Source organism: Triticum aestivum, chromosome 3B, assembly GCF_018294505.1.
Source record: "Triticum aestivum cultivar Chinese Spring chromosome 3B, IWGSC CS RefSeq v2.1, whole genome shotgun sequence".
Classification (NCBI taxonomy): domain Eukaryota; kingdom Viridiplantae; phylum Streptophyta; class Magnoliopsida; order Poales; family Poaceae; genus Triticum; species Triticum aestivum.
This window is the reverse complement of record NC_057801.1, coordinates 2,661,417-2,671,979: the sequence shown is the minus strand read 5'-3', so window position 1 is coordinate 2,671,979 and position 10,563 is coordinate 2,661,417.

Genomic DNA, 10,563 nt, shown 5'->3' with positions numbered 1-10,563 from the left:
ACCGTTTTATGGTCTCAAAGCAATTTCCATAATTGTTGAACCCCAAGTTGCGCTAACGTGTCGATCATCAACACTCGCGGTTTTTGTCGACCCTGACCCATTTCTATGACTATAACTCAACGTTTTGGGGTCCCAAAGTGATTTCCCTAGTTGTTGAACCCCAAGGTGCGCTTACATGTCGGTCATCAACACTCGCGATTTTTGTCAATTCTGACCCGTTTCGTAGACTATTACTCACCGTTTTGGGGTCCCGAAGCGATTTCCATGGTTGTTGAACCCCAATGTGCGCTTAAGTGTCGGTTATCAACAATCGCAGTTTTGGCCAATTCTGGCCTGTTTCATGGGCTATTACTTACCGTTTTGGGGTCCCGGAGCGATTTCCACGATTGTTGAACCCCAGGGTGTGCTTACATGTCGGTCATCATAAATCGCAAATTTGGCTGATTCTGGCCCGTTGCTGGACTGTTACTCACCATTTCGAGGTCCCGAAGTGATTTCCACGATTGACAAACCCTGGTGTACATTTACGTGTCGGTCACAACACTCGCGGTTTTTGTCGATTCTGACCCATTTTATGGACTATTACTCACCGTTTTAGGGGCCCAAAGCAATTTCCATGGTTTTTGAACCCCGGGGTGTGCTTACGTGTCGGTCATCAACAATCGCAGTTTTGGCCAATTCTAGACCGTTTCTTGGACTATTACTCAGTTTTGGGGTCCCGGAGTGATTTCCACAATTGACGAACACAGGGGTGTGTTTATGTGCCGGTCATCAACACTCGCAGTTTTGGCCGATTCTGCCCCGTTTCATGGACTATTACTCATTGATTTGGGGTCCTTGAGCGACTACCATGATTGACGAACCCCGGGGTGTGTTTATGTATCGCTCATCAATAATCCAACGTTTGCCCGATTCTGGGCTCTTTCAGGGACTATTACTCCCCATTTTGGGGTCCAAACCGATTTCCATGGTTGTTGAACCCAAAGGTCCGCCTACGTGTCGGTCGTTAACAGTCGCGGTTTTGGCCGATTCTGGCCCGTTTCATGAACTATTACTCATTGTTTCGAGGTCCCGGACTGATTTCCATTATTGACGAACCATGTGTGCGTTTACGTGTCGGTCATCAACACTCGCGGTTTTTGTCGATTCTGGCCCGTTTCGTGGACTATTACTCACCATTTTAGGGTCCCAAAGTGATTTCCAGGATTGTTAAACCCCGGGATGCGCTTACGTGTCGGTCATCAACAATCTCAGTTTCAGCCGATTCAGGTCCATTTCTTGGACTATTACTCAGTTTTGGGGTCCCGAAGTGATTTCCACGATTGACGAACACTGGGGTGCGTTTATGTGTCGGTCATGAACACTCGCAGTTTTGGCCGATTTTGGCCCATTTCATGGACTATTACTCACTGATTTGGGGTCCCTGAGCGACTAGCATGATTGACGAAAACCCGGGGGTGCATTTATGTATCGTTCATCAATAATCCAATGTTTGTCTCATTTTAGGCTCTTTCATGGACTATTACTCCCCGTTTTGTGGTCCAAAGCGATTTCCATGGTTGTTGCACCCCAAGGTGCGCTTACATGTGGGACATCAACATTCACGATTTTTGTCGATTATGACCCGTTTCGTGGACTTACAACTCACCTTTTTGGGTCCCGGAGCGATTTCCACGATTGTTGAACCCCGGGGTGCGCTTTCGTGTCAGTCATCAACAAACGCAATTTTGGCCGATTTTGGCCCGTTTGGTGGACTATTACACACTGTTTCGGGGTCCCACAGCGATTTCCAGGATTGACGATCCACGGGGTGCGTTTATGTGTCTGTCGTCAACAATCATGGTTTTGGCCAATTCTGACCCGTTTCGTGGACTATTACTCACCGTTTTGGGGTCTCGAAGTGATTTCCATAGTTGTTGAACCCCAAGGTGTGCCTTCGTGTCGATCATCAACACTCATAGTTTTGGCCGATTCTGGCCCGCTTCATGGACTATTACTCACTGTTTTGGGTCCCGTAGTGATTTCCATGATTGACGAACCCCGGGGTGTCAATCATCAACACTCGTGGGTTTTTTCGATTCTGACTCGTTTCATGGACTATTACTCACCGTTTTAGGGCCCAAAGCGATTTCCATGGTTGTTCAACCCCGGGGTGCGCTTACATGTCGGTCATCAACGATCGCAATTTTGGCCAATGCTGGCCCGTTTCGTGGACTATTACTCACTGTTTTGGGGTCCCGAAGTGATTTCCACGATTGGCGAACCCAAGGGTGCTTTTACGTGTCGGTCATCAACACTCACAATTTTGGCAGATTATGGTCCATTTTGTGTACTATTACTCACCGTTTGGGATCCCAGAGCGTTTTCCACAACTGACGATCCCCGTGGTGCGTTTACGTGTCCGTCGTCAACACTCACAAATCTGACCAATTCTGGCCCGTTTCATGGACTATTGCTCATTGTTTCGGGGTCCCGGAGTGATTTCCATGATTAACGAACCCTGGGGTGCGTTTACGTGTCGGTCATCAATACTCGCGGTTTTTGTCGATTCTGGCCCGTTTCGTGGACTATTACTCACCATTTTAGGGTCCCAAAGCGATTTCCATGGTTGTTGAACCCCGGGATGCGCTTACGTGTCGATCATCAACAATCGCAGTTTCGGCCGATTCTGGACCATTTCTTGGACTATTACTCAGTTTTGGGGTCCCGGAGTGATTTCCACGATTGACGAACACCGGGGTGCGTTTGTGTGTCGGTCATGAACACTCGCAGTTTTGCCGATTCTGGCCCGTTTCATATACTATTACTCATTGATTTGGGGTCCCTGAGCGACTACCATGATTGACAAAACCCAGGGGTGCATTTATGTATCGTTCCTCAATAATCCAATGTTTATTTGATTCTAGGCTCTTTCATGGACTATTACTCCCCGTTTTGGGGTCCAAAGCGATTTCCATGGTTGTTGAACCCCAAGGTGCACTTATGTGTGGGTCGTAAACATTCACGATTGTTGTCGATTCTGACCCGTTTCGTGGACTTACAACTCACCTTTTTGGGTCCCGAAGCGATTTCCACGATTGTTGAACCCCGGGGTGCGCTTTCGTGTCACTCATCAATAATCGCAATTTTGGCCGATTCTGGCCCGTTTCATGGACTATTACACACCGTTTCGGGGTCCGAGAGCGATTTCCATGATTGACAATCCCCGGGGTGCGTTTATGTGTCTGTCGTCAACAATCACAGTTTTGGCCAATTCTGACCCGTTTCATGGACTATTACTCATTGATTTGGGGTCCCTGAGCGACTACCACGATTGACGAACCCCGGGGGTGCATATATTCATCGTTCATCAATAATCCAAGGTTTGTCCGATTCTGGGCTCTTTCATGGACTATTACTCCCCGTTTTGGGGTCCAAAGCAATTCCCATGGTTGTTGAACCCCAAGCTGTGCATACGTGTCAGTCATCAACAATCGCGGTTTTGGCCGATTCTGGCGCGTTTCGTGGACTATTACTCACTGTTTTGGGGTCCCGGAGTGATTTCCACGATTGACGAACCCTGGGGTGCGTTGACGTGTCGGTCATCAACACTCGCGGTTTTTATCGATCCTGGCCCGTTTCATGGACTATTACTCACCATTTTAGGGTCACAAAGCGATTTCCATGGTTGTTGAAGCCCGGGATGCGCTTACGTGTCGGTCATCAACAATCGCAGTTTCAGCTGATTCTAGACCATTTCTTGGACTGTTACTCAGTTTTGGGGTACCGGAGTGATTTCCACGATTGACGAACACCGGGGTGCGTTTATGTGTCGGTCATGAACACTCGCAGTTTTGGACGATTCTGGGCCGTTTCATGGACTATTACTCATTGATTTGGGGTCCATGAGCGACTACCATGATTGACGAAACCCGGGGGTGCATTTATGTATCGTTCATCAATAATCCAGTGTTTGTCTGATTCTAGGCTCTTTCATGGACTATTACTCCCCGTTTTGGGGTCCAAGGCGATTTCCATGGTTGTTGAACCCCAAGGTGCGCTTACGTGTGGGTCGTCAACATTCATGATTTTTGTCGATTCTGAGCCGTTTCGTGGACTTACAACTCACCTTTTTGGGTCCCGAAGCGATTTCCACGATTGTTGAACCCCGGGGTGCGCTTTCGTGTCAGTCATCAACAATCGCAATTTTGGCCGATTCTGACCCGTTTTGTGGACTATTACACACCGTTTCGGGGTCGCAGAGCGATTTCCACGATTGACGATCCCCGGGGTCCGTTTATGTGTCTAGCGTCTACAATCACAGTTTTGGCCAATTCTGACCCGTTTCGTCGACTATTACTCACTATTTTGGGGCCTCGAAGTGATTTTCATAGTTGTTGAACCCCAAGGTGTGCCTACGTGTCGATCATCAACACTCATAGTTTTGGTCGATTCTGGCCCGTTTCGTGGACTATTACTCACTGTTTTGGGGTCCCGTAGTGATTTCCATGATTGACGAACCCCGGGGTGTCAGTCATCAACACTCGTGGGTTTTTTCGATTCTGACTCGTTTCGTGGACTATTACTCACCGTTTTAGGGTCCCAAGCGATTTTCATGGTTGTTGAATCCCGGGGTGCGCTTACAGGTCGGTCATCAACAATCGCAGTTTTGGCCAATGCTGGCCTGTTTCATGGACTATTACTCACTGTTCTGGGGTCCCGAAGTGATTTCCACGATTAGCGAACCCAGGGGTGCTTTTATGTGTCGGTCATCAACACTCATAATTTTGGCCGATTATGGTCCGTTTTGTGGACTATTACTCACCGTTTTGGGGTCTCGAAGTGATTTCCATAGTTGTTGAACCCCAAGGTGCGCCTACGTGTCGATCATCAACACTCATAGTTTTGGCCGATTCTGTCCCATTTCGTGGACTATTACTCACTGTTTTGGGGTCCCGTGGTGATTTTCATGATTGACGAACCCCGAGATGTCAGTCATCAACACTCACGGGTTCTTTCGATTCTGACTCGTTTCATGGACTATTACTCACCGTTTTAGGGTCCCAAAGCGATTTCCATGGTTGTTGAATCCCGGGGTGCGCTTACATGTCGGTCATCAACAATCGCAATTTTGGCCAATGCTGGCCCGTTTCGTGGACTATTACTCACTGTTTTGGGGTACCGAAGTGATTTCCACGATTGGCTAACCCCGGGTGCTTTTACGTGTCAGTCATCAATACTCACAATTTTGGCCGATTATGGTCTGTTTTGTGGACTATTACTCACCGTTTGGGGTCCCAGAGCGATTTCCACAATTGACGATCCCCGGGGTGCACGTGTTTGTCGTCAACACTCACAGTTTTGCCCAATTCTGACCCGCTTCATGGACTATTACTCACTGTTTCGAGGTCCCAAAGTGATTTCCGTAGTTTCTAAACCCCAAGGTGTGCTTACGTGTCGATCATCAACACTCACGGTTTTTGTCGACTCTGACCCGTTTCGTGGACAAGTACTCACCGTTTTGGGGTCCGAAAACAATTTCCATGGTTGTTGAACCCCAAGGTGCGCTTACGTGGGTCATCAACACTCGTTGTTTTTGTCGATTCTGACCCGTTTCGTGGACTACTACTCACTATTTTGGGGTCCCAAAGCGATTTCCATGGTTGTTGAACCCCAAGGTGCGCTTATGTGTCGGTCATCAACAATCGCAATTTTGGCCGATTTCGGCCCGTTTCGTGACTATTACTCACTGTTTCGGGGTCTCTGGGTGATTTCCACAATTGACGAATCTGGGGGTGCGTTTATGAGTCGATCATTAACACTCGCGGTTTTTGTTGATTCAGACCCGTTTCCTGGACTATTACTCACCATTTTAGGGTCCCAGAGCGATTTCCAGGATTGTTAAACCCCAGGATGTGCTTACGTGTCGGTCATCAACAATCTCAGTTTCGGCCGATTCTGGTCCATTTCTTGGACTATTACTCAGTTTTGGGGTCCCGAAGTGATTTCCACGATTGACAAACACTGGGGTGCGTTTATGTGTCGGTCATGAACACTCGCAGTTTTGGCCGATTTTGGCCCATTTCATGGACTATTACTCACTGATTTGGGGTCCCTGAGCGACTAGCATGATTGACGAAAACCCGGGGGTGCATTTATGTATCGTTCATCAATAATCCAATGTTTGTCTGATTTTAGGCTCTTTCATGGACTATTACTCCCCGTTTTGTGGTCCAAAGCGATTTCCATGGTTGTTGAACCCCAAGGTGCGCTTACATGTGGGACATCAACATTCACGATTTTTGTCGATTATGACCCGTTTCGTGGACTTACAACTCACCTTTTTGGGTCCCGGAGCGATTTCCACGATTGTTGAACCCCGGGGTGCGCTTTCGTGTCAGTCATCAACAAACGCAATTTTGGCCGATTTTGGCCCGTTTCGTGGACTATTACACACTGTTTCGGGGTCCCAGAGCGATTTCCAGGATTGACGATCCACGGGGTGCGTTTATGTGTTTGTCGTCAACAATCATAGTTTTGGCCAATTCTGACCCGTTTCGTGGACTATTACTCACCGTTTTGGGGTCTCGAAGTGATTTCCATAGTTGTTGAACCCCAAGGTGTGCCTACGTGTCGATCATCAACACTCACAGTTTTGGCCGATTCTGGCCCGCTTCATGGACACTCACTGTTTTGGGGTCCCGTAGTGATTTCCATGATTGACGAACCCCGGGGTGTCAATCATCAACACTCGTGGGTTTTTTCGATTCTGACTCGTTTCATGGACTATTACTCACCGTTTTAGGGCCCAAAGCGATTTCCATGGTTGTTCAATCCCGGGGTGCGCTTACATGTCGGTCATCAACGATCGCAATTTTGGCCAATGCTGGCCCGTTTCGTGGACTATTACTCACTGTTTTGGGGTCCCGAAGTGATTTCCACGATTGGCGAACCCAAGGGTGCTTTTACGTGTCGGTCATCAACACTCACAATTTTGGCAGATTATGGTCCATTTTGTGTACTATTACTCACCGTTTGGGATCCCAGAGCGTTTTCCACAACTGACGATCCCCGTGGTGCGTTTACGTGTCCGTCGTCAACACTCACAAATCTGACCAATTCTGGCCCGTTTCATGGACTATTGCTCATTGTTTCGGGGTCCCGGAGTGATTTCCATGATTAACGAACCCTGGGGTGCGTTTACGTGTCGGTCATCAATACTCGCGGTTTTTGTCGATTCTGGCCCGTTTCGTGGACTATTACTCACCATTTTAGGGTCCCAAAGCGATTTCCATGGTTGTTGAACCCCGGGATGCGCTTACGTGTCGATCATCAACAATCGCAGTTTCGGCCGATTCTGGACCATTTCTTGGACTATTACTCAGTTTTGGGGTCCCGGAGTGATTTCCACGATTGACGAACACCGGGGTGCGTTTGTGTGTCGGTCATGAACACTCGCAGTTTTGCCGATTCTAGCCCGTTTCATATACTATTACTCATTGATTTGGGGTCCCTGAGCGACTACCATGATTGACAAAACCCAGGGGTGCATTTATGTATCGTTCCTCAATAATCCAATGTTTATTTGATTCTAGGCTCTTTCATGGACTATTACTCCCCGTTTTGGGGTCCAAAGCGATTTCCATGGTTGTTGAACCCCAAGGTGCGCTTATGTGTGGGTCGTAAACATTCACGATTGTTGTCGATTCTGACCCGTTTCGTGGACTTACAACTCACCTTTTTGGGTCCCGAAGCGATTTCCACGATTGTTGAACCCTGGGGTGCGCTTTCGTGTCAGTCATCAACAATCGCAATTTTGGCCGATTCTGGCCCATTTCATGGACTATTACACACCGTTTCGGGGTCCGAGAGCGATTTCCATGATTGACAATCCCCGGGGTGCGTTTATGTGTCTGTCATCAACAATCACAGTTTTGGCCAATTCTGACCCGTTTCGTGGACTATTACTCATTGATTTGGGGTCCATGAGCGACTACCACGATTGACGAACCCCGGGGTGCATATATTCATCGTTCATAAATAATCCAAGGTTTGTCCGATTCTGGGCTCTTTCATGGACTATTACTCCCCGTTTTGGGGTCCAAAGCAATTCCCATGGTTGTTGAACCCCAAGATGTGCATACGTGTCAGTCACCAACAATCGCGGTTTTGGCCGATTCTGGCGCGTTTCGTGGACTATTACTCACTGTTTTGGGGTCCCGGAGTGATTTCCACGATTGACGAACCCTGGGGTGCGTTGACGTGCCGGTCATCAACACTCGCGGTTTTTATCGATCCTGGCCCGTTTCATGGACTATTACTCACCATTTTAGGGTCACAAAGCGATTTCCATGGTTGTTGAACCCCGGGATGCGCTTACGTGTCGGTCATCAACAATCGCAGTTTCAGCTGATTCTAGACCATTTCTTGGACTGTTACTCAGTTTTGGGGTACCGGAGTGATTTCCACGATTGACGAACACCGGGGTGCGTTTATGTGTCGGTCATGAACACTCGCAGTTTTGGACGATTCTGGGCCGTTTCATGGACTATTACTCATTGATTTGGGGTCCATGAGCGACTACCATGATTGATGAAACCCGGGGGTGCATTTATGTATCGTTCATCAATAATCCAGTGTTTGTCTGATTCTAGGCTCTTTCATGGACTATTACTCCCCGTTTTGGGGTCCAAGGCGATTTCCATGGTTGTTGAACCCCAAGGTGCGCTTACGTGTGGGTCGTCAACATTCATGATTTTTGTCGATTCTGAGCCGTTTCGTGGACTTACAACTCACCTTTTTGGGTCCCGAAGCGATTTCCACGATTGTTGAACCCCGGGGTGCGCTTTCGTGTCAGTCATCAACAATCGCAATTTTGGCCGATTCTGGCCCGTTTTGTGGACTATTACACACTGTTTCGGGGTCGCAGAGCGATTTCCACGATTGACGATCCCCGGGGTCCGTTTATGTGTCTAGTGTCTACAATCACAGTTTTGGCCAATTCTGACCCGTTTCGTCGACTATTACTCACTATTTTGGGGTCTCGAAGTGATTTTCATAGTTGTTGAACCCCAAGGTGTGCCTACGTGTCGATCATCAACACTCATAGTTTTGGCCGATTCTGGCCCGTTTCGTGGACTATTACTCACTGTTTTGGGGTCCCGTAGTGATTTCCATGATTGACGAACCCCGGTGTGTCAGTCATCAACACTCGTGGGTTTTTTTGATTCTGACTCGTTTCGTGGAATATTACTCACCGTTTTAGGGTCCCAAAGCGATTTTCATGGTTGTTGAATCCCGGGGTGCGCTTACAGGTCGGTCATCAACAATCGCAGTTTTGGCCAATGCTGGCCTGTTTCATGGACTATTACTCACTGTTCTGGGGTCCTGAAGTGATTTCCACGATTAGCGAACCCAGGGGTGCTTTTATGTGTCGGTCATCAACACTCACAATTTTGGCCGATTATGGTCCGTTTTGTGGACTTTTACTCACCGTTTTGTGGTCTCGAAGTGATTTCCATAGTTGTTGAACCCCAAGGTGCGCCTACGTGTCGATCATCAACACTCATAGTTTTGGCCGATTCTGTCCCATTTTGTTGACTATTACTCACTGTTTTGGGGTCCCGTGGTGATTTTCATGATTGACGAACCCCGAGATGTCAGTCATCAACACTCACGGGTTCTTTCGATTCTGACTCGTTTCATGGACTATTACTCACCGTTTTAGGGTCCCAAAGCGATTTCCATGGTTGTTGAATCCCGGGGTGCGCTTACATGTCGGTCATCAACAATCGCAATTTTGGCCAATGCTGGCCCGTTTCGTGGACTATTACTCACTGTTTTGGGGTACCGAAGTGATTTCCACGATTGGCTAACCCCGGGTGCTTTTACGTGTCAGTCATCAATACTCACAATTTTGGCCGATTATGGTCTGTTTTGTGGACTATTACTCACCGTTTGGGGTCCCAGAGCGATTTCCACAATTGACAATCCCCGGGGTGCACGTGTTTGTCGTCAACACTCACAGTTTTGCCCAATTCTGACCCGTTTCATGGACTATTACTCACTGTTTCGAGGTCCCAAAGTGATTTCCGTAGTTTCTAAACCCCAAGGTGTGCTTACGTGTCGATCATCAACACTCACGGTTTTTGTCGACTCTGACCCGTTTCGTGGACAAGTACTCACCGTTTTGGGGTCCGAAAACGATTTCCATGGTTGTTGAACCCGAAGGTGCGCTTACGCGTCGGTCATCAACACTCGTTGTTTTTGTCGATTCTGACCCGTTTCGTGGACTACTACTCACTATTTTGGGGTCCCAAAGCGATTTCCATGGTTGTTGAACCCCAAGGTGCGCTTACGTGTCGGTCATCAACAATCGCAATTTTGGCCGATTTCGGCCCGTTTCGTGGACTATTACTCACTGTTTCGGGGTCTCTGGGTGATTTCCACAATTGACGAATCTGGGGGTGCGTTTATGAGTCGGTCATTAACACTCGCGGTTTTTGTTGATTCAGACCCGTTTCGTGGACTATTACTCACCGTTTTATGGTCCCTAAGCGATTTCCATGGTTGTTGAACCTCGGG